Source organism: Haliotis rubra, unplaced genomic scaffold (genome assembly GCF_003918875.1).
Source record: "Haliotis rubra isolate DU_JTF1 unplaced genomic scaffold, ASM391887v1 Scf232, whole genome shotgun sequence".
Classification (NCBI taxonomy): domain Eukaryota; kingdom Metazoa; phylum Mollusca; class Gastropoda; order Lepetellida; family Haliotidae; genus Haliotis; species Haliotis rubra.
Window position 1 is genome coordinate 1,181,777 of NW_025766359.1, and position 25,373 is coordinate 1,207,149.

At 38.7% G+C, this 25,373-nt stretch overlaps 2 protein-coding genes across 3 annotated transcripts in view; one reads left to right on the forward strand and one right to left on the reverse strand.

Annotated features, from left to right (window-relative positions):
- LOC124278173 (DNA mismatch repair protein Mlh1-like) overlaps positions 1-25,373 on the forward strand; it is a 231,107-nt gene that overhangs the window by 90,264 nt on the left and 115,470 nt on the right. The gene's annotated exons all lie outside the window — the stretch shown is intronic.
- Positions 1-25,373, reverse strand: part of LOC124278174 (histamine H2 receptor-like) — a 48,982-nt gene that overhangs the window by 23,059 nt on the left and 550 nt on the right. The gene's annotated exons all lie outside the window — the stretch shown is intronic.

A 25,373-nucleotide genomic window follows, 5' to 3' on the forward strand; every position in this document is an offset into this window, starting at 1 on the left:
TACCCAACTGTTACTTATAAGAGCTTTCACAAGATGGAACACCTTGTGCCCTGTATATGTGGGCTCTTCCTGGGTGCCTTGTATCTGTGGGTTATTCCCAGGTGCCCTTTATCTGTGGGCTGTTCCCAGGTGCCTTGTATCTGTGGATTGTTCCCAGGTGCCCTATATCTGTGGGCTGTTCCCTAGTGGCCTGTATCTGTAGGCTGTTCCCTGGTGCCCTGTATCTATGGGCTGTTCCAAGGTGCCCTGTATCTGTGGGCTGTTCCCAAGTACCCTGTATCTGTAGGCTGTTCCCTGGTGCCCTGTATCTGTGGGCTGTTCCAAGGTGCCCTGTATCTGTAGGCTGTTCCCTGGTGCCCTGTATCTGTGGGCTGTTCCCTGGTGCCCTGTATCTGTAGGCTGTTCCCAGGTGCCCTGTATCTGTGGGCTGTTCCCAAGTACCCTGTATCTGTGGGCTGTTCCCAGGTGCCCTGTATCTGTGTGCTGTTCCCTGGTGCCCTGTATCTGTAGGCTGTTCTCAAGTGCCCTGTATCTGTAAGCTGTTCCCAAGTGCCCTGTATCTGTGTGCTGTTCCCTGGTGCCCTGTATCTGTGGGCTGGTGCCATGTATCTGTGGGCTGTTCCCTGGTGCCCTGTATCTGTGGGCTGTTCCCTGGTGCCCTGTATCTGTAGGCTGTTCTCTGGTGCCCTGTATCTGTGGGCTGTTCCCTGGTGCCCTGTATCTGTGGGCTGTTCCCAGGTGCCCTGTATCTGTGGGTTGTTCCCAGGTGCCCTGTATCTGTGGGCTGTTCCCTGGTGCCCTGTATCTGTAGGCTGTTCCCTGGTGCCCTATATCTGTGGGCTGTTCCCAAGTGCCCTGTATCTGTAGGCTGTTCCCTGGTGCCCTGTATCTGTGGGCTGTTCCCTGGTGCCCTGTATTTGTCGGCTGTTCCCTGGTGCCCTGTATCTGTAGGCTGTTCCCAAGTGCCCTGTATATGTGGGCTGTTCCCAAGTGCCCTGTATCTGTGGGCTGTTCCCTGGTGCCCTGTATCTGTGGGCTGTTCCCTGGTGCCATGTATCTGTAGGCTGTTGCCTGGTGCCCTGTATATGTGGGCTGTTCCCAAGTGCCCTGTATCTGTGGGCTGTTCCCAAGTACCCTGTATCTGTGGGCTGTACCCTGGTGCCCTGTATCTGTGGGCTGTTCCCAAGTGCCCTGTATCTGTAGGCTGTTCCCAAGTACCCTGTATCTGTGGGCTGTACCCTGGTGCCCTGTATCTGTAGGCTGTTCCCAAGTGCCCTGTATCTGTAGGCTGCTCCCTGGTGCCCTGTATCTGTGTGCTGTTCCCTGGTGCCCTGTATCTGTAGGCTGTTCCCTGGTGCCCTGTATCTGTAGGCTGTTCCCTGGTGCCCTGTATCTGTAGGCTGTTCCCTGGTGCCCTGTATCTGTGTGTTGTTCCCTGGTGCCCTGTATCTGTAGGCTGTTCCCTGGTGCCCTGTATCTGTGGGCTGTTCCCTGGTGCCCTGTATCTGTGGGCTGTTCCCTGGTGCCCTGTATCTGTAGGCTGTTCCCTGGTGCCCTGTATCTGTGTGCTGTTCCCTGGTGCCCTGTATCTGTAGGCTGTTCCCTGGTGCCCTGTATCTGTAGGCTGTTCCCAGGTGCCCTGTATCTGTAGGCTGTTCCCAGGTGCCCTGTATCTGTGGGCTGTTCCCAGGTGCCTTGTATCTGTGGGCTGTTCCCAGGTGCCCTATATCTGTGGGCTGTTCCCAGGTGCCCTGTATCTGTGGGCTGTTCCTGAGAGTTTTTGTGGCAGTCAAGAATGGACAATAGTGCTGTAAGGATAATGTAAAATTTATCAAGGCAAGCTTTGCCATTGCCACTGATGTCACAGACTTTTGAATCACATATTAGTGACCGAGATCATAGCATGTCTTCTCGCTCTCTCTGTGATTTATGTAAAACATTTATGCAATGAATTGAATGTGAATATCTTTACAAGTGCACTTTTTGTTATGCTTGAAGGTAAACCCCAGTGGACCCCCTGCACAGTTGGTATCAATCCTTGTCATTACAAACCTACTTGATTCATTGCAGAGATGTCCCAGGGTAAGACAGACTGGCAGCATATGGACGTGTGCAGCTTTGATAAATCTATAATACCTAATAAGCCACATTCCAGGGCTTAATGAATCTAAAACATTTGATATGTTCTACAATTACCATTTTAATCCCTTTAGTCATGAATTAAGTACAAAGAAATAAATGAAAATGCTTTCATAAACTGGCACTTCCTGTGAGATACCCTGCAGCCGGCTCTAAGCATCCTGCTGCTGTTTTTAGTGACATTTCATGTATAGATCTGAAGTTACTGAGAGGAGCCTCTGTACACTCACTGACTACAGCAACCATGTTCCTGGGCTGATCTCACAGGGATTGTCTTCACAGTTACATGTGACGTGTTTGTAATCTTTGTAGTTTTGAATTCTGCAAGTATAGGCCCCAACCATACACACAACTTAATTAATTCAAGGAAAACCAATTTCTTTGTATTGTCAACTTCTATATTGCAATGAATGCATCATTTTGGTGTAGATACTAAAACTGTTATCAAGCAAGTGAAGCTTATTTATATTTCACCAAGTTACATTCACCTAGATTTTCATTCTCAGCTCGAAGATCTGGGTTACAATTGATTTTCAGTAACCCATGCTTGTCGTAAGGATTGGGTGGTCAGACTTGCTGACTTGGTTGACACATGTCATTGTATCTCAGTTATGGAGATTGATGTTAATGCTGTTGATCACTGGATTGTTTGGTCCAGACTCAATTTAATATTGCTGTGTGTGGTTTAAAACTAAACTCACTCACTCATTCTCCGCTCCCTGTGGAGTGTACAACCCAAACAGCTGCCCACTACTAGGCACTAGAATGTTAACAGTCAACCTCATCCTGCCAGGTACCCAGTCACTGCTGGCTCGATTTGGGCAAATTGCAAACAAAGAATACATCACTCAGGAGTCAAGACTGCAATAACTGTTAACTGCAACCAGTATTCTTACACTGTTGAAAGCAACCAGTATTCTTACACTGTTGAAAGCAACCAGTATTCTTACACTGTTGAAAGCAACCAGTATTCTTACACTGTTAACTGCAACCAGTATTCTTACACTGTTGAAAGCAACCAGTATTCTTACACTGTTAACTGCAACCAGTATTCTTACACTGTTAACTGCAACTAGTATTCTTACACTGTTAACTGCAACCAGTATTCTTACACTGTTAACTGCAACCAGTATTCTTACACTGTTGACTGCAACCAGTATTCTTACACTGTTGACTGCAACCAGTATTCTTACACTGTTGAAAGCAACCAGTATTCTTACACTGTTGAAAGCAACCAGTATTCTTACACTGTTAACTGCAACCAGTATTCTTACACTGTTGAAAGCAACCAGTATTCTTACACTGTTGAAAGCAACCAGTATTCTTACACTGTTAACTGCAACCAGTATTCTTACACTGTTGAAAGCAACCAGTATTCTTACACTGTTGAAAGCAACCAGTATTCTTACACTGTTAACTGCAACCAGTATTCTTACACTGTTGAAAGCAACCAGTATTCTTACACTGTTAACTGCAACCAGTATTCTTACACTGTTGAAAGCAACCAGTATTCTTACACTGTTAACTGCAACCAGTATTCTTACACTGTTAACTGCAACCAGTATTCTTACACTGTTAACTGCAACCAGTATTCTTACACTGTTGACTGCAACAGCTTCAAGTCCAAACCTCCTTTAAGCATGAGTCGGAAAAAGCATGTTTATGTGACAACATTTGATACTTTTATGTAAGAGAACGTAACTGAGTTTAAACCCCTTGAAAAGAATAACTCCCCGTAGTGTAAGTAACTCCAGAGAGCATCCCATTCAGTATTGAGCTGAATGCCTAACTAGCCTGCACGAACAGCTTGACAATGGAAGAGATTATAAATGCACTGAGCATGTCCGCATCGTGATGTGTGTACACTGATGATGTGGAGATTTCAGGAAGACCATTGTTGGCAGTGGAGATACTTGTGTGTGCCTCAGTCCATTCTGTTGTCAGCCTATTAAAGTTTCATGTCTGCATTGTTTGGTGGTTTCTATGCGTGGACACTCTCTTTCTGTTTTATGTGGGGTGTTTAAAGTTTAAGGGAGAGATTTCAATGATTTGATTATCTTTTGTATCAGTCAAGTCAGATCAATAGTGTCTTGTGTTAAATATCCTGATATGTTTTTATGTTGTGCACAGAAGCAGCCCTGATAATAAAACTTGGTTGATGTGGTAACAAACAATGTTCCCTTTCACAAACTTAATTCTTTACATTTTCAGACATTTTAACCCACAAAGAAATCTTAATTCTGAAAATGGTGAATTTATGAGGTTTCAGGTATTTTTACCCGGGTTTATTTACTAAGTGTTTTAAATCATTCATAGGTTTCTAATATATCACATCAGCCAATATTATGACACTGCACAAGTAGCAAGTGAGTTTAGTTTTACGCCGCACTCAGCAATGTTATGGCTATATGGCGGCGGTCTGTAAATAATCGAGTGATCAACAGCATGAACATCGTACTGCGCAACTGGGATACGATGACATGACAAGCAAGTCAGCAAGCCTGACCACACGATCCTGTTAGTCATATATGATTACAAATAACACTGGGTAAACTGGGTTGGAGGTTTTACCTATTTTAGTTACCTGATATCTCATATTTTGATGTGGGAACTTGCAGGGCCACCTCTTTCCTCCCCTAAAGATCAGATATCAAGATATCTATTTGGAATGGAACTTTTGAACTGGCCCTTGCACATTGCTTCTGTGAAAATGTTTGCATCAGACCGGTTTGTCTCCTCTTTCTGACATTCAGAAAGGAGTCAGTGAGTGAGTTTAGTTGTACGCCGCTTTTAGAAATATTCCAGCAATATCATGTTCGGGACACCAGAAATGGGCTTCACACATTGTGCCCATGTGGGGAATCAAACCTGCGTCTTCGGCGTCACGAGCGAACGCTTTAACCACTAGGCTACCCCATCGCCCCAGTCAGGAAGGAATGTGTTTTGTTGTATTTTCCCTCTACTCTCCTCTTCGTTCACCAGTCTTGCCCACCATATCTACAGTAAGTCTTAGGAGCCACAACCTGACAGCTGGTAGCTGCCCATAACCCAAGGGACTATGAGTGGTGTTGCTTCAGAAAACACCCCAAATAGTCAGCACCAAACTACCCACTGACATCATGGATGGAATAAATATTTCATTGCTAGTGACAGGTTTGACAGACCATGGAGAGGAAGACATCCATGTGATTGTCCCGCAGAGATTTCCCTATTGTTTTTAGACATGTTTCAACACCTGAATAATTAGTGCAGGTGTTCACCTATGCTAATCCTGGGAAAGTCAATTTTCACTAAAGGCATACTTAGGGAATTGTTGTTTTAGACTGCTGTTTTATGTGAGATGCAGAACTTCTGCATCCATCTTTTCCCCCTGCCTGTAGTTCACCCTTCATCATCTCTTGGAAGAATTTTTAGAGTAATGATTGAGTGAGTAAGAGAGTTTACTTTTACACCGCTTTTAGCAATATTCCAGCAATATCATGTTGGGGAACACCATAAATGGGCTTCACACTTTGTACCCATGTGGGGAATCGAACCTGGATCTTCTGCGTGACGAGCAAATGCTTCAACCACAAGGTTACCCCACCGCCCCTTCAAAATAATGAAATGGGTCAATCTTTATTTTTTGTTAAATATATTGATTCACTTATTAACGTAAAATCATAATTAACTGAGGGTAGAAAATTTTAACTTCATATTTTTTTTATTGTAAATTTGCCAAAGGCAATAGGCAAAACATCAAAAATTATTGCCTGACTTCAGTATATTATACTAATGATGAGTGACATCCCCAACTACACAGCAGTAAGACATCATTCAGCTTCAACACACCTGTCTATCACCTTTGGGAAGCAGTGACTTTATTAGGTTTCTACATGTTGCAATATCAGAAACATAGGCCACAATAAAGAAGCTGTTTCTAGTAACCTTGCAAAATATTTCCAATACACAAACTCTCTTAGCTTATGAAGTTATTTGTTCTGTGTTCTCCCCAAAAAATGATTTTTATGACATAATCATGTTGATGTAATTATGAAAGAATAAATCAACATGGTATGTTATGTTAATGTTTACTGGACTTTTATATTTCTGCTTTACAGGTAATAGTTGTCATAATTTTATATATAGAACAGGCTGTGACTCTCATATTGTAGAAAAGTAATTTATACCAATACATGTACCATGTCGAATTTTAATAGCTACATTTTGAGCAGATATGAAATAAAATCCGAGTTTATCTGCAGTTTGAAACTGTAAGCATTGCAGAAATTGTCAGGTAGCCCACGGACAAGTAAGATCCCATTATCTGATTGCCCGAAATGAAAACAGTCTTGTCCCAGGCGTCGGGCAATGGGATTTTTTAACCCGTGAACTCTGTGGAATTAATTGCTTAATAGTTTAACCAGGTGAGGAAAATGATATATGCGCATAGCTAAGTATATAAGTCTGCTGTGTAGCTTGTAATGGAGCTACTTTTCAGCATAGCTTATTATTCTCAATCTGCCAGCATCAGTGGGTAATCTCATATATATTAGTTCCAGATGCACATGTGTCATTGTGTATGATGGTTAACTTGTTACAAAAAATATTTTATTAAATCATGTTAAAAGTTATGAACACAGCTTGCCTCAAGATTTAATTTGCAGTTGTCTCTGTAAACAAATCAAATAAACTTGTCAGTTCAGCGACAAAAAACTTCATCATTTTTTGCCTTTGACTTTAACTGATCTTTCTTGTGCCCTCGTGGATAAATGGTCCACAAATCTAATAAAGTTCCCATTTCTGACAAAAAGTACTTCAGTTATATTCCACAGGAAGCTGGTGAAAGTGTGTTAAGCCAATCAGAAAGTTGACCATACAATCCAGGTTCTTCTCAAGCTTTAACAGAGGATGAATTTTTCACAGGAGACGGAAAAAAGATATCTACCTAACAAGTTATCATGAAGTGTTTTCTTCAGTGTAGATTTGGAACCTGGGAAGTCATGGTAACACTTGTTCTACCCTATCAGCTGGAACTAGTAAAACAACTAGTATTTCACTTGAATGAATCAAGACAAACCCTGTTGTGCTATAACAGATCTCAGTCTACCCTGCTCTATTGCACCGAAGTTTACAATGTATGTCTGTATTTGGGATGGGTCTCTCCCTGCTTATCAAATCGCTGTGCATTTGCAAGAAAATTTGTGAACATACAGGACAGCATCATTTAAGGATTGAGGTATGAATAAAAAAACAACAATATTTAGATTTTTGTCAGAATCCTCAACATGGATTCATACAGTTTGTGGATCGGTATTTCGAACTGAAAATACAGTCAAACCTTGTAATTAATTTGGACCATAACAAAAAATATGATATCTGCAATAGTTTCATTAAAATCAATTATATAAGTTAAAGCAGACAGAAATAACAAGATTGGTAAACATTCCAGGCAAAGAATACATATTGGTGTGTGAAGTGTATCAGGCGATTGTTAATTTATACTAGTAGCTTGACACCCCACAAAATCTGTAGCCATTCAATGGAGTGGAGCATTTAAACAAATAACAATGACCAAGTGAGCCAGTCATCAGAATGCCAGAATTACAATGATCAGTACAAAGTTAATAATCACACTTGTCAATTGTGTCAACATGTATTGTGTATGTATCACTGTACGGAATATTATATTTGTTAATTGTATCAACACACTTTTAAATATGTTGCGTATGTATCACTGTACGGAATATTATTTTTGTTAATTATATCAATACACTGTAAAATATGTTGCATATGTATCACTAAGTGTAATATTACATTTGTAAGGGGTATCAGCTGTGTGTAATATTACATATTTTTGCCAATTATTGGTTCTGTGTTTATGTTTCTGGAGCTGAGTGTGGTAGAACGTGGCAGGTGTTGGAGAAAGTCTCTAATGACCTGTGGGCAGAGTCTCTGGCAGACATATGTTTCTGAGCAGGTGGGAGTGGGATTCCAAACTCCATTCATCAACTTGTCATTGGGATGGGCTGAATGTTTAACACAGCCTTGAACATTGTTTTAGTTCTGTCATGCAATGACAGCTAAACGCTGGACAAAAGTCAAAAGTTAGAGGTCCCAGATGTTCCAGAATTAGGTTTAATGAGTACATGTGACCTGTTTCATAGAAACGGACCAAATGTCGCCAGCTATTGAAAATGAGTCACACATACTTTTTATTAAAAATCTCATCAAAAAATAATTTGTACATATGTTAAAATATTTCACAACATCAACAATTAAATGTAATATTTCTAACTTGAAGAAAGCAAGGGTAGAAAACAACATTTTGAAAATGTTCAGTTTATGTTTTGATCTATAGTTCAACAAATATCTTGTGTTATATGATTGTTAATCTGTTGATGTACACTCATCTCAACGAAAGCTTGAGGTTTACCATCATGTATTTCAATTACCTGCTGACTACTTTTTAAGATGCTTTTTGTATCTGATCTGTTTGATTGGCATTTTAGAAGTTGATGGATAATAGAAAAGTATAATACTTTATGGATAACAGAACCAGACCAGACCAGAACATAAAAACTGTTCAATATTTCTTCACCAAACTTGGCACATAGACAAGTCTAGTGGTGAACTGGTGCCTTTTGATAGTTTTGGATTTCTGAATAAAATATTTTTTTCGTTTCCATGGCAACAAGTTTGACTTCAACTGAAATTGGTGGGGGTGCTCTTTTCCGGAGCAGAACTTAAAAAGCTTTCAATGTTTCTTCACCAAACTTGGCACATAGATAGGTCTGGTGGTGAACTGGTGCTTTTTGGTAGTTTTGGATTTCTAAATAAAATGTTTTGTGCGTTTTCATGGCAACTTGTTTCACTTTGACTGAAACTGCTCTTTTCCGGAGTAAAATGCTTCAGTACTCTCTTTCCACTTTGTGGGTATTCAAGAACCTAATGCCATAAATCAACAGTACCACTCTATTTCCAGTGTCAACATCACTATTAACATCAAACTGTACATTTGACATTGTCATAACTAGCTGACATATTCATGACGAGTATTTTACCATATCGGGGGATATTGACTTTGTCTTCTTGTTGGCCATAGACCTGTGACCCCTTTTCCTGCACAAGTGAAAAAGGTGAAGTCAGATTTCAATTATTTTTATTCATAAAAAGACCATATTACCATCTATGTCCCTATCAGCCTCTGAGGTGTCAGTCTGACCAGGCTAACCTTGACCTCCACCATCTTGGTTGTCGACATCCTTATAAAAGTGGTCCTCAACAGCAATGTCATAATTCTCTACTACAGTTACAATGCGTAGAACCATACTCAGTCAGTCAGTATGTTGCTGACAAATAAAGCATCACGATCAGACCAGGTCAGATTCAGGTCTACAGTCAGCACACCCTTTTTAAAACTAAGGTGCAAAATTCTGCTTGACTTATGGTGCCATAGAACATACATGTATTGCAAATTTCCCATATTGCAAGACTAATTAGATGATGTTACGTGACAGCCTGGTTCAGCTGTGGTAAAACAGTTGATTTTGCATCTTTGTAAATTCCTGTCTGATCTGACAAGCTTTGAGTGACCTTCATCCCTCGAAGGCTGGGAAATGTGTCACGAGACAGATGTGTTTAGTTCTCTGTGTTCAAGGTTCCAAACAATCTGTGAGAAATGAAAGCAAATGTCATCAGCAATTTGCACAGGAACCGATATGAGAAATGCTGGACTTCCTCATAAATACCAGTCTGAAGATAGGAAATTCGGGCAAAAAATAGGCATATGCATGGACCCATTTGTTCTTGTCACTTGATGTCGGTAATTTTGCTCTTTAAAGGGAATCTTTTTTGGGGATGGAAAAATGGGAAGTTGGCCAAGAATATTGTACCACAAGCTTCAGGTATATTTATGATCTGTTTTCGTTCAATAATGGACATATAGCCAGTTCCCTTCCTGTGATTTACCCACCTCAAAAAGACCTAGAACTGCCATGTCTGTTCATATTTAGATCTGTGCAAAAAGATTAAATGTGACAACTTTCAAATAGTAAACTTTCCTTTTTTGTTAAGCACTATTCCAGCACATTCAGCCTTTGGTGTCTATTTTGCACAGATTTCAAATCCAGTTGTGTAAGCACTTTTTACCAAGAGTCTAAAGAGCTTCTTATGACTTGTTTCATCAGATTTAAACTTTTAAGGCCTCAGTAAAGAATTAAAAAACATTTTGTGATAGACATGTGGAATACATCCCCAAATTTGATACGTTATTAATACAACTGTTGTCCTTTCAGATTTCTACCATATGTTGCCATGATATTTTCAGTGTACAATGGACTTGTCATCACATAATTTGACAGATTCCACGTCTGGGACAGGAAAATCTCATCTTATTGCAAACACCTCATATCAACACAATTTGATTGGGGTTTACTAACACATGCTCATCATATATTTGGAACTGTTCAACAGACACAGCTTATAGTAGATATGTCATGTCATTGTGGGATTGCTTCATTTAGAGTGTAATGCATTTGTAATGACTCTGATAAGTGTCCCATCATGGAGTTGGAACTGTTCAACAGACACAGCTTATAGTAGATATGTCATGTCATTGTGGGATTGCTTCATTTAGTGTGTAATGCATTTGTAATGACTCTGATAAGTGTCCCATCATAAGTTACATACTTGCAGGACATTGTTAGCCAGTAAACGTATTGGTAATCATTCTGCCCTGTGTTATATCTTAGTTAGCCAGTAAAGGCATCGGTAATCATTCTGCCCTGTGTTATATCTTAGTTAGCCAGTAAAGGTATAGGTAATCATTCTGCCCTGTGTTATATCTTAGTTAGCCAGTAAAGGCATCGGTAATCATTCTGCCCTGTGTTATATCTTAGTTAGCCAGTAAAGGCATCGGTAATCATTCTGCCCTGTGTTATATCTTAGTTAGCCAGTAAAGGTTTCGGTAATCATTCTGCCCTGTGTTATATCTTAGTTAGTCAATAAAGGTATCGGTAATCATTCTGCCTTGTGTTATATCTTAGTTAGCCAGTAAAGGTGTCGGTAATCATTCTGCCCTGTGTTATATCTTAGTTACCCAGTAAAGGTATCAGTATTCATCCTGCCCTGTGCTATATCTTAATTAGTCAGTAAAGGTATCGGTATTCATTCTGCCCTGTGTTATATCCTAGTTACCCAGTAAAGGTATCGGTAATCATTCTGCCCTGTGTTATATCTTAGTTAGCCAGTAAAGGTGTCGGTAATCATTCTGCCCTGTGTTATATCTTAGTTACCCAGTAAAGGTATCAGTATTCATCCTGCCCTGTGCTATATCTTAATTAGTCAGTAAAGGTATCGGTATTCATCCTGCCCTGTGTTATATCTTAGTTTGCCAGTAAAGCTATCGGTATTCATCCTGCTCTGTGTTATATCTTAATTAGTCAGTAAAGGTATCGCTATTCATCCTGCCCTGTGTTATATCTTAGTTTGCCAGTAAAGGTATCGGTATTCATCCTGCCCTGTGTTATATCTTAGTTTGCCAGTAAAGCTATCGGTATTCATCATGCCCTGTGCTATATCTTAATTAGCCAGTAAAGGTATCGGTATTCATCATGCCCTGTGCTATATCTTAATTAGCCAGTAAAGGTATCGGTATTCATCCTGCCCTGTGCTTTATCTTAATTAGTCAGTAAAGGTATCGGTATTCATCCTGCCCTGTGCTTTATCTTAATTAGTCAGTAAAGCTATCGGTATTCATCATGCCCTGTGCTATATCTTAATTAGCCAGTAAAGGTATCGGTATTCATCCTGCCCTGTGCTTTATCTTAATTAGTCAGTAAAGCTATCGGTATTCATCCTGCCCTGTGCTTTATCTTAATTAGTCAGTAAAGCTATCGGTATTCATCATGCCCTGTGCTATATCTTAATTAGCCAGTAAAGGTATCGGTATTCATCCTGCCCTGTGCTTTATCTTAATTAGTCAGTAAAGGTATCGGTATTCATCCTGCCCTGTGCTTTATCTTAATTAGTCAGTAAAGCTATCGGTATTCATCATGCCCTGTGCTATATCTTAATTAGCCAGTAAAGGTATCGGTATTCATCCTGCCCTGTGCTTTATCTTAATTAGTCAGTAAAGGTATCGGTATTCATCCTGCCCTGTGCTATATCTTTAAACCTCATGCTCTCAGTGACCACCTTCAGTTGGAAACATATGCAACAGTTTTGTCACACTGAATTTTTTTCAAGAACATGGTGGTTGTTTTTTCTTGCTGCCCTGTGCTGCCCTGTGCTGCCCTGATACATGTGGTCTCACCTTGGGCAAGTGAGTTTGTTCAAAATTGCCTCTGTTCACCAAGCAGAAAATGGGTACCCGGTGAAAAAAGTCATGTGACTATAAACTTTCTAGCGCCTCACATGCAGCTTGGGTTAAGATATGCTATTTTGTGAAAACAGTATTTATTGACAGTGAAAAAGTCAAGAAGATTTCTGTACTTTGTCATGTAAAGGTTTAAAAAAAACAAGGAGTGAAAGGGTCCCACTTGTAATTAATTTCAAGGACCCATACAGATAATGTCTGAGATTCCTTCAGTGTATGTAGGTGAATGCACTACAGATTCCATCACTGTACATATGGAAGTGTAAGGGAAGGATTTGCATGGTGAGTATTTGTGTTAATCCCATCTCAGCTGAAGAATAAAGAGGATATCAGACAGTTTCTGTAATGCTACGGAGAAGCCATGTTTCTGTTTGTTCCAGGAGACGTGGTAAACTTGTTAGATTAATGCAGATGCTTTTTTCCATTATTTTTCATACTGCCTGGGGTGCCTTAATTATTAACTAATGCTGGACATTTATCAACTTGTTAACAAGTATGGTTACTTACGTAATGATACCACAACCGCCACCAGCAGTCTTCATTTTCTTATATATTTAAGCATGTAGATTATTCAGCTTGATACTGAATCATAAACAGCTACAGGGTGTTTTTTGTTTTCAATATCTTGACTTTGATCTTTGATTAGGTTCAACAGTGAATTAATTCCCCCTGTACAAGGGGCCTCACACAGAATATTCAGGAGTAATGTCAACACTTCACTGCCAGGTGTTGATTGTATTCTGTTTAATGGACATATTGGACCATCTGTATTTGGGCTTCAATCAGTATGTTGGAGACAAATACAGTAGGGGACTTATGATTCAGGGTGTGTACATGAAGTCTGTGGGGGACCCAGCACATGGCATACACACAGTTTGTAGCATTTCAAATGTGGCCACCTGTATGAGGAGAATCTTACAGGGTTACCAGTTTTCAATTTCTGAGTTCAATAAAATGCCTGAATAATTTCTTTTCTGTTTCTTATGGACAGATGTTCTGCCGAGAATATTACTATTAATAAGTTCCTGTTTATGCCAATCAGCAATGATAATACTCTCTCTGTACAATCATAGTACTCTCTGTTCATTCATGAAAGTTCAGGGTTGTGGGGTAACCTCGTGGTTAAAGCGTTTGCTCGTCGTAGCGCGAAGGCCCGGGTTCCATTCCCCACATGGGCATAATGTGTGAAGCCCATTTCTGGTGTCCCCCCCGCTGTGATATTGCTGGAATATTATTGCCAACTCACTCACTCATGAAGGTTGACAGGTTTGTTATGATATACAAAGCATCAAAATATGGATTAGTTGTTGCTTCAGGAAATAGAAGTTTGCTTATTATGTACTATAATCAGCTAGACAACAGTACTGCTTATAACGAATTTGGTCAATAAAATGTGAAATTGGAGATAAATTATCACAAGATATGATGATTTAACATTTTACTACAGCATATGAATGAAAACAAGATGCAAATATTGTAATTGCACCGAAACGTTATCTGTATAATATCCAGCAGTTACCTTGTTCAAGGAGTATAGCAGTCAGTATCTATGATGGCAACACACAGGAACAATAGCCAGGAGCAATAGCCTGTACATACTTTGATGTACAAAGAAACATATTCATTGTCACATGTCTAATAACAATTTAATATTAAAGAACATCTGAAGTGTAGGTGTTCACCCCTTGACTGTTGGAGCATTAGTTTTGGGTTGGTTGTTTCACATCAGTGTTATGTTTCCTTGGTCATCGGCAAGAACACATGTCAGTTATCATTGTCAACATTAGTCTATTTAGTTTGATTTTTGTTTATAATAAACAAGGGGGTATGAAAAAGGGACCAATGTCTTTAACCAACATATTCATTTTTGTATATATAAATGCTATTACATGCAATTGAGCAAAGAACAGTTGAGACTTCTTTCCTAGGAATTGAATTCAAGGAGTGCATTACGCCCACACAACTTGGTCATGCGTGTACTCAGTCATGTGACCGAGGGCAAATAGTTTGGCAGCATGCGAAGTTATTACACAATGTGTAATAACATTGTAGATTTATGTAACAGTGATATCATCAACGGGTGAGTAATAACAGTGATTAATCAATCCTTGTGTTATGAACTGTTCCTTTGATGGAAGTTATTTTTGCATCTCATCTGGCCATTCCTCTCATACTGCGCTGTCATATGCATAATACACAGCTTGTAATACATTCACCACATCAAAGCTTTTTATAACCCAATCTTTGATTGAATAATCACATCAGACATGAGACATGCCAAATGCGAACCACTGACAACTACCGGTATATATATCCTTGTCACACCCATTAATTAGGCTCTGTCCGTCCGTATGAATTGAATTATCTTAAGAACCGTTGACTAGATTCTTTTCATATTTGGTACCTAGGTTCACTGCAGTATGCGAAAGGTCCCAGTCAGGTTTGGTGACATTGACCTTCCTTTCAAGGTCACAAGGACATTTTGAAGATTTCAGCATGTAAACCTGCATGTTAAGCTTGTCAGTGAGATATCTCAAGAACCATTCACTGGACTTTCTTCATATTTAACAACAAGCTTCATCTAGGGAAGGCACAGGGCCCAGTCAGTTGTGGTGACCTTTATGTATTCTTCAAGGTCACAGGAACACATTGAATATTTCATTTTATTCACGTACATGTTCACCTTGTCGGCGAGACATCTCACAAATGATTCACTGTATTTTCTTCATATTTAACACAAAGCATCATCTTGAGAAGGTGCAGGTTGACTGGTAATGCTTTTGTTGACATTTAACTTCATCTTAAACTATAATCTTCACGTTCATTACTTTTTCAGTTTGATTTGATAATTTGCGGAAGGGGATTATGTCACCTGAGTGACAATGCTTGTAATGAAGACATTAACTGATAATCTAGTGAATAACAACATATACACAAGTGTAGACCTAAAACAAAATATATGCTCTTGCTTACAAATTCCCTTTTAAGTCAGATTCACCTCATGAGTGTCTTCCTGCATGTCATATTTCCAATGAGCTAACACAAAGACATCAGGGGTGGTGGGGTAGCCCAGTGGTTAAAGCATTTGCTTGTCACGCCAAAGACCCAGGTTCAATTCCCGACATGGGTACAATGTGTGAAGCCCATTTCTGGTGTCCCCTGCCATGATATTGCTGGAATATTGCTAAAAGTGGCATGAAACTAAACTCACTCACTCACTCACTCACCTCTTTTAGTGAATTAGATATTGGAAACATGATCCTGTTATGACAGGCTGCCTGAATTAGCATTTCATCCAGAAACAACCAAGGCTTGTTTCTACATACATCAACAGAACTGAAAAGCCTGACTTGTAGTCCCAGTCTGCAGCTGCTGATGGTGATCCTGACATGTATTCATACAAGGCAGACCACAGGTCCCACTCCGGCACTGATCCCTTGAAACCACTGTCAGAACAATTGACTTCCCAGCTTCCTCTACCACACTCATGTTCCCTCACTTCCATGCCTCGTAGAGTCAGGTTGTAACAATGAAGAGAAAGAAGTAATCTAATTTGGCAGCTGTGGCTACTTTGTTGAAACAACAATGCTGAAATATAGTGGACCGTTAAACTACAGGTTTGAAGATAATCATTTACCATATATTACCGTAGATAAGCCGAGGTCCTAACTTGACCCTTCAAATCTGTATCAAAATGGTATGTTCTGTACATAAGCTGACCTACCAACCGGTAGATCAAATACGTATGGTAATCTTAATCCCTGCATTTAATACAATGATTAGCAAAGACGATTTAAAACTGAAAAGGTACAAAATCTTGTGAATTGCAAATTTGACATCTTCACTGACAAAGTCGTTTTCTCTTCCTCGTTCATGCAGAGCGATACTATGTCGTTTTCTTAAGGCATACATTTTTTGTATGTGTTTCACGTAGCCACCAAATTCTGAACTTGGTTCAGTTCGGTCGGTCGGGGTTAACTTAAAAAGAAAATTAATAAAGAGAACATTAAAACTGATTAAAACATTTTAGATAGATGAACATTTAATATGACAAGGCAGTACATTTTAGGTTGGAGTCAGCGGTGTGTTTATTTGGTCCTCAAATTTCGGCTTATCTATGGTAATATATGATACTCTGTTGCTATGAGTTACATGTCCCATTAGTTGGGTGTATAACACTTGATGAGCTGAATGGACTGAAGGTTTAGTTACATGATATTTAACTGACTAGACTGAAGGTGTAGAGTATTCAGATGTTATAGAAGCCTGCTGACTGTGACAAACACATGTGACTGAGACGTGACAGGTGATGTCCCACTAAATACAATGAACATCCAGAGGACTGTTAGGACAAGGTCTCAAGCCAGTGTAATGGGTAGATAATATTGCCTATAGTCTCAGGCCAGTGTAATGGGTAGATAATATTGCCTATAGTCACAGGCCAGTGTAATGGGTAGATAATATTGTCTATAATCATAAATGTATTTTGCCAACTCATAGTTGTCTTTCTTTGGTACTTTGTCAAGAGTTTAGTTTCAAGCAAAAGAAAAGGTTAGATTGAATCATGAATATAACATGTGTCACAGTTATTACTCAAAAGAATTTAATGTCAAATATATAAATTCAAATAAGAGCAACACAGACCTCTCCAGAATGACAAGGCCTAAGTAATGTATTCTGTATCCCTGATCTGAAGAAGAGCCATACTGTGCTCTTTGAACTCCTCTTACAGTCTCCACAAGGTTTCTGTCACTCTGAATCTTCTGCATAGTAAATAGATGAGACAGTTTCACTGGTCTCATTCTGTCCCAGTTCAGGTAGATAGCTCAGAGGAAAGGAATTGGCAATATGACCATTATTGAAAGAGGCCTGCAGGTATGTCAGGGTCAATCTTTGACTTGTCGTGACTCTTCTAGGATTAACGTCAGTACCACAGATGTGTGGGAACACATTCATCCAGTGTCGCCAGCCTTGTCACAGACAAAGTATAACAAAACTTCAGATATGCCTGTGTCAGTTGTCCCCTTTTGTGGTGGGACCGTCCTGTGAGCATCTTTAATTTGTAAACATCAAATATTAATATTTTAACTTGTAGAGACACACACTCTCTTCACATGTCTCTTCATATGGTAGGATGAGTACCAAGAAAGAACTGAAAACTTTATACAAATATTGACATAGCTGCCAAATGAAATATGATGATTCTCATCTAGCTGAACTATTACCCCTCTCCTACCCATTTCTGTAATCGGGATGAAGTATGATAGGCTAATACTCCCTACACGTAAGAGATCTGGACAGTTAGCTCCAACTCAATCTGGGTATGGGACATATATTAGCAGCCCAAGTCAAAACAAATACTATTAATTTTACACATTTCAAGTCGGTGGAACTAGTCTTGGCGGAGGGGCAGCTTTTCTGGCATTTGTGCAACAAGTGTCCTGTGTGTTAGCTTGAAATACATCTAATAAAGTGATATATTCATTGATTGATCAGTGACAGGTAAGGCAGGGACAGAGAAACATCCAGGTAACAGGTTGTCTGTGTACCAACTGCACAGTATTAGCGGCCAACATTTACTGTACAGATAATAAAATAAATAATAATGCATATCTAGAATGCGCACATACCCATGCTCGTAAGCATGCTCAAGGCCCTAACACATTATTACCCCAGATAACCAAAGCTGCCTGTCAGAAGGATAGAGTCGCATGACTTATCCCTCTGGGTACCCATTTTCTACTGGGTGAACAGAGGCAATTTTGAACAAACTAACTTGCCTAAGGTGAGACAACATGTATCATTTGTTGTGGGGCAGGACTGAAGTCCGAGAAATTCTCATGGTCACCCATCCAAGGACTCTCTGTGCCCAACATTGCTGAACCTCAAGTGATTTGTTACCTGAGCTCTATGCACAGGCCCACCACCACATCAGGAGGTGGACGTTGCCAAGCAGGAGGCGTGTATTGACATAAAGGTCACAACATCGTACATTATACAGGAATGAGGAGAGTAACATTTATCTTGTTGAGGATATACATACTTGTCTGATATCAAAGGGTACATTTGCCAGTATAATCTTCAAGTAATTATGTATCAAAGTCTTTACAAACTGCAGAAGAACTATTGTCCAAGCTGTCCCACAATCACATATTTCCATTTCAAACAAGAAAATCACCAAGTATAATTAGCTGAAGGCAGTTTTTCCCTTATGACCTCAAGAAGCTTTTAGGAACTCAAGTGTAGCGTGTCTTCAGCCAGCCTGGTTGTAGTTACTTAGTAACAGTCAGACATCAAGTTTATGCTTAGAGCCCCAAAGATTATTCCTGCGAGTCTCCAGGACTCCTGAATGTATGGAACCAGGAAAGAATTGGTTTAAGTACAAAGTGCTGGTCTGGTGCCCTCTGTGTATACAACTGAAGAGTTGTTTTGTACATTATCTATTTTTGTTGTGTCCTCACTATCTGCAGGTGTTTAGCTGAACAAACACCTTATATAGTAGCCCACATTTACTGATGAATCATACCAGTAGCACTTAACACACTTTTACTTTTCTATGGAATTTCTTCAGAAATTTAAATATTTGTAATGTTACTGTTAGTTTTCTAAGTGTTTGGGTTAGTGAATTCTACTGGAAATACCTTACACATTATGTAATTGTAAATGTAATGTAAATAATGGGTTTTATTATGTATAACTGGAAATACCTTACATATTATGTAATGTAAGTTATGGGTTTATTATGTATAACTGGGAAATACCTTACATATTATGTAATGTAAGTTATGGGTTTATTATGTATAACTGGGAAATACCTTACATATTATGTAATGTAAGTAATGGGTTTATTATGTATAACTGGAAATACCTTACATATTATGTAATGTAAGTAATGGGTTTATTATGTATAACTGGGAAATACCTTACATATTATGTAATGTAAGTAATGGGTTTATTATGTATAACTGGGAAATACCTTACATATTATGTAATGTAAGTAATGGGTTTATTATGTGTAACTGGGAAATACCTTACATATTATGTAATGTAAGTAATGGGTGTATAACTGGGAAATACCTTACATATTATGTAATGTAAGTAATGGGTTTATTATGTATAACTGGGAAATACCTTACACATGTATGTAATGTAAGTAATGGGAAATACCTTAGATATTATTATGTATAACTGGGAAATACCTTACATATTATGTAATGTAAGTAATGGGTTTTATTATGTATAACTGGGAAATACCTTAGATATTATGTAATGTAAGTAATGGGTTTTATTTTGTATAACTGGAAATACCTTAGATATTATGTAATGTAAGTAATGGGTTTATTATGTATAACTGGGAAATGCATAAGCAAGTTTATTGATTTCTGCCAGGAAAGATAAATGCCATGCATTTTGTGTACCTGGTAGACAGATTTTATTAAAAATTTGAAGTTATTTGTCTTTATATTAAACAAAAAATATTTATAAAAGCACTTTTGATAAAAAGAAAGATTTTTATGAAACATGCAATACAGAAGTATTACTGGCAGAGTCTCTGACAGAACATAAACTGGAATCCCTTTTTACTTCCCTCACTTGTTGCACATTATATCAAATGTGGATGTATCATCTTCCAAGATGGGAAGAAGAGAAACGTCTGTAGTCCCTGTGTGAATGGGTTTATACATGTTAATATTGGTGTTTACTTCCCTCACTTGTTGCACATTATATCAAATGTGGATGTATCATCTTCCAAGATGGGAAGAAGAGAAACATCTGTAGTCCCTGTGTGAATGGGTTTATACATGTCAATATTGGTGTTTACTTCCCTCACTTGTTGCACATTATATCAAATGTGGATGTATCATTTTTCAAGATTGGAAGAAGAGAAACGTCTGTAGTCCCTGTGTGAATGGGTCTATACATGTTAATATTGGTGTTTACTTCCACCGGGGGCCGATAGAGACCTGAAAAATGATGAAGTAGTTTCATGTGTGTGGTATGCAATTCTCCCCAAATTTTACAGCTGTTTAATGGGGTTTGGGCAGAATCCATGAATTCAATGAGTTTTAATGTTTCTTCTTGAAGCAAATTACATTACCTTGAGCCAGTAACAACCAGAAATATGAGGTCAAATAATCTGTACTGAAGTAAAAATAATTTAGCCCTTCTATTACATTATCTTGTTGTATAAGGTTATTATTGTACAGCAGAACTTTATTTGTATTTTCGATCAATACGAGTGACAATAATTCCAGCAGAATCATGTGAACTGTTTGGCAGATCACATTAACTTACCATTACAGATTATTTTCAGCTACCAAAATCAGTTTACCGCTTTTGATGCCTTTAAAAGAACATTAGTTCACTGTGAAGGCTACCTATAACATATGCAATACTTTGACTCCTTAAGAGTGAAATTTGATTCAGCTTGACAATTCCACATCAACATATACCTAGCTCTCACAACTGAAACAGCAAGAACGTGGGGAGCCTCAACAGTGATTGGCAAAATGTTGGCTGTGTAGACTAGAGGATGGGAAGTATCACTGCCAACTACACTTGTGGTTGTATCATTATTTATGACATACAGTAAAAGCTGCAGAATATCACTGTTATATAATATAGATTCTTGAAAAAGTAGGGAATACTGGGATTAAAATGTCTAAAACTGTGAGCAATTATAATAGAAGTATACACAACCATCTTTAACATCGACGCCTTCAAGACAACACTACTGGATCGGGCAAGAACTGAAATTTCCCGCGTCCCAACCATTTAATGAATGAATATTTGAGCTTTGTTGTTTCTTATGATTCATCCCTCCTGTGGTCAATAATGGACCAGTATAGCAATAATCCACCCTAATCCCATAAAACCAGTGAGGCATGACGTTCTTTACCTACCTAGTTGAATAATTTTAGGCCATGTTGGCTGACACCGTTTTTAGTACTAGAAGTACATGTATAATTGTAGTGAATGAGTTGGCATTACCACTGACAGTGAAGTGTAACACTAGATATTATGACTGTCAGCACTCTTAAAAGATGATAATATTGGTTAGGAATGAAAATTTCAGTGTTGACATTTATTTATCAGTAGCCCTATAAACCAGCACATTTGGCATCCTGTGATGCGTGCCTCAATGGCTGTTTGTGTGAATATGTTCCTCTTGCAGCACCTTGCCAAGTTCAGACAAAACACTCAGCAGCCGTTGACAGTCACTTAGTCTCCCTGTTATGACCATGACTTCTTTTTGTCATATTATGGGATTTGTTCACCTGGATCACTGGTAGATATGGAAGAAACGTGTGCACATGATTGGTATTGCTTGCTTAGTTTGTGAAAACTACACATTGTAATCTTAATCTTTGCATTTTGAACAAGGATAAGCAGAACCAGAAATATATTTCAAATGGTAAATCTATGTGTCAGTAATATTTTACCACAACATACACATTTCTATTGACCAAGTTTGTTGCCTCATGTTTGCTGAAATAGATTTTTACTGCTATAATCCTTTGAAATTCAATTTTTCTGCAAAATACTTCATTTACTATTCATACCTAGCATTGCTTTTCATGAAAGTGGAATTAACTAGGTACTCATCAGAGCATACATGGGTTTATTGTACAACCCACAAGCTGTTGAGAGTATGGTGCAGCTATAAGTTATAAGTATGGCAAACCATGTGCATGTTTTGTGTGTCATGGAGACAGACTTGAAAACTATTTGAGACATATTTTATGTCAAAAAGTAATAATAAAATACTATCAAGCATGTAGGTGCATTTCATTTACAAATAATAGTCAGCCTAAAATCTATACATTTTGGTCATCTTTTGACACTTTGCTGACTGATGTACAATTATATAACATATAAGCCATAATACACTACCCATTAAACGTTTAGACTCACTTAAAGCACTCACTATATGTTATGTATATATATATATGGTTACATCGAAGATGAATTTCTCCACTAACTTGGGGAAACCAACTGCAAACCTTATGCAGATGAACTGCACGAGGATCATGCTTCAAATTGCTGAAAAACATGGAAATATCATGCATGTGAACAGCTGCGTTTTGGTGTAAAGTTTTATTGAGAATTCGTCAATTTTCACTGAGTTTCGTCATTTACTGAACGTCATGACAATAATCTTTGCAATGTTACAGATTTGATTTAGAATACATCAGTTCATGTGAAATATATAGCAAAATCTAGTTTAGAACAGTTGACTGAAGTAAGTGGCTACATTTACACTAGTGAGTCTAAACTTTTGATGGGTAGCATAATTGAATTGTATACATCAGAGCACATGTAATGAGAATATATAGAATACCATGCAAGCTATTGTATGATCTATGAACTGACTCATGGTATATATGTTTTATATGAACATGCATGACATAATGTGTATGAACATCTGGGAAATAAAAAAGATTTTTAAACATAATGTATGTTATAGCAAAATGGAGTTTTCAGCCACAACATTATGATAAATATGTCTTGATTAAGGTTTCTTTTTTTGTACTGTGTTGATTCATAAAGTCAGCAAATCTGTACATCAGTTGACCTTAAACTGGCCTAATGGAAACAAATACTGACATTCGTAAGAACATGTCTTTGAATATGATCATAGAAAAGTATCATCAAAACTTGTGTTGTATAGTTTTGAAGTAAGCACAGCTAGTGTTAATGTTTTACATCAACCTGTTTTTCATAAAGGTGAGCTGTACATACCTGCTGTGATGTGGTTGACATGTTCATGATGACTGACACAGACAAAATACATGCGTATAGATAGATGAACTGGCAGTAATGACGGTCGAGTGAATATATATAATAATTGAAGTATTATATATTTAATCTCATTGTATGGATCACAGGTAACATCCGGAGAATCCATTATCCATTTTGATAAACGTATTCAATTTCTGAATTCAATACATGTATGCTCCTTTTCTGATTTCAAGGTTTTCATTTTAAAACTGTATATTTCAAAGCATTACTACTGCCCCACATCAGTACCTGCTTGTGATCTATGTTTGGCCATGCTGTAGTACTGGCTGATTTCTCACCTTCACTCACCTTTTGTAGCATTGTTTGGTTACCATCAGTTGAGCTATTAAAGGAGAATGCTGTGTGTTTGCAATTTGACATAACTCAGCCTTTAACCTCACTGTTTGCTGTGACTTAAGCAGTTGTGTGGATTTGACAAAATTTTAACAAATGAATGGAAATGTTTTCATGCTGTATCACATTTAGTTTTCCAATCCAAGTGAATGGATCAGTAACTAAAGATGCATTTAAAGAATCTGAAGAAGCTTTATTGAAGGCTCAACAGCTGTTAGCAGTTGTATCTGTCAAAAGGCAACACTATTGTGTATCACAATACAACATACAGCTGACCAGCTCTGGTGGATCACAATACAACATACAGCTGACCAGCTCTGGTGGATCACAATACAACATACAGCTGATCAGCTCTGGTGTATCACAATACAGCTGATCAGCTCTGGTGTATCACAATACAGCTGATCAGCTCTGGTGTATCACAATACAGCTGATCAGCTCTGGTGTATCACAATACAGCTGATCAGCTCTGGTGTATCACAATACAACATAGTGAATCAGCTCTGGTGTATCACAATACAGCTGATCAGCTCTGGTGTATCACAATACAACACTTAGCTGACCGGCTCTGATGTATCAGAATGCAGCTGATCAGCTCTGGTGTAACACAATACAGCTGATCAGCTCTGGTGTATCACAATACAGCTGATCAGCTCTGGTGTATCACAATACAGCTGATCAGCTCTGGTGTATCACAATACAGCTGATCAGCTCTGGTGTATCACAACACTCAGCTGACCAGCTCTGGTGTATCACAATACAACACTCAGCTGATCAGCTCTGATGTATCACAATACAGCTGATCAGCCCTGGTGTATCACAATACAGCTGATCAGCTCTGGTGTATCACAATACAGCTGATCAGCTCTGGTGTATCACAATACAGCTGACCAGCTCTGGTGTATCACAATACAGCTGACCAGCTCTGGTGTATCACAATACAGCTGATCAGCTCTGGTGTATCACAATACAGCTGATCAGCTCTGGTGTATCACAATACAGCTGATCAGCTCTGGTGTATCACAATACAACATAGTGGATCAGCTCTGGTGTATCACAATACAGCTGATCAGCTCTGGTGTATCACAATACAACACTCAGCTGATCAGCTCTGGTGTATCACAATACAACATAGTGGATCAGCTCTGGTGTATCACAATACAGCTGATCAGCTCTGGTGTATCACAATACAACACTCAGCTGATCAGCTCTGGTGTATCACAATACAGCTGATCAGCTCTGGTGTATCACAATACAGCTGATCAGCTCTGGTGTATCACAATACAGCTGACCAGCTCTGGTGTATCACAATACAGCTGACCAGCTCTGGTGTATCACAATACAGCTGATCAGCTCTGGTGTATCACAATACAGCTGATCAGCTCTGGTGTATCACAATACAACACAACACTTTGTTATGTCGGATCAATGTTTCGACCAACTTATTTATCAAACAAAAGTGTATTGTGTTTCAATGTTCTGTGTCCCACCATTAATAGGATGCACAGGATCACCTGGATTAGTATGATCCCCCAGAAGTTGTTGATAAATCAACATTATCAGCTGCTGGCATAGGGTTGTTGCAGTCAGAGAAAACAAGAGAGAAAGTAGGCACTCAGTACAGAGTGAATATCAGCATGTTATTTTCCTGCTTCTTTTGTTGAAATGTTTATAATGGGAAGGCCTCAGCATGATATTGTTCCCTGGTTTGCTAATTATCTTTCATGGAATTAATCATATG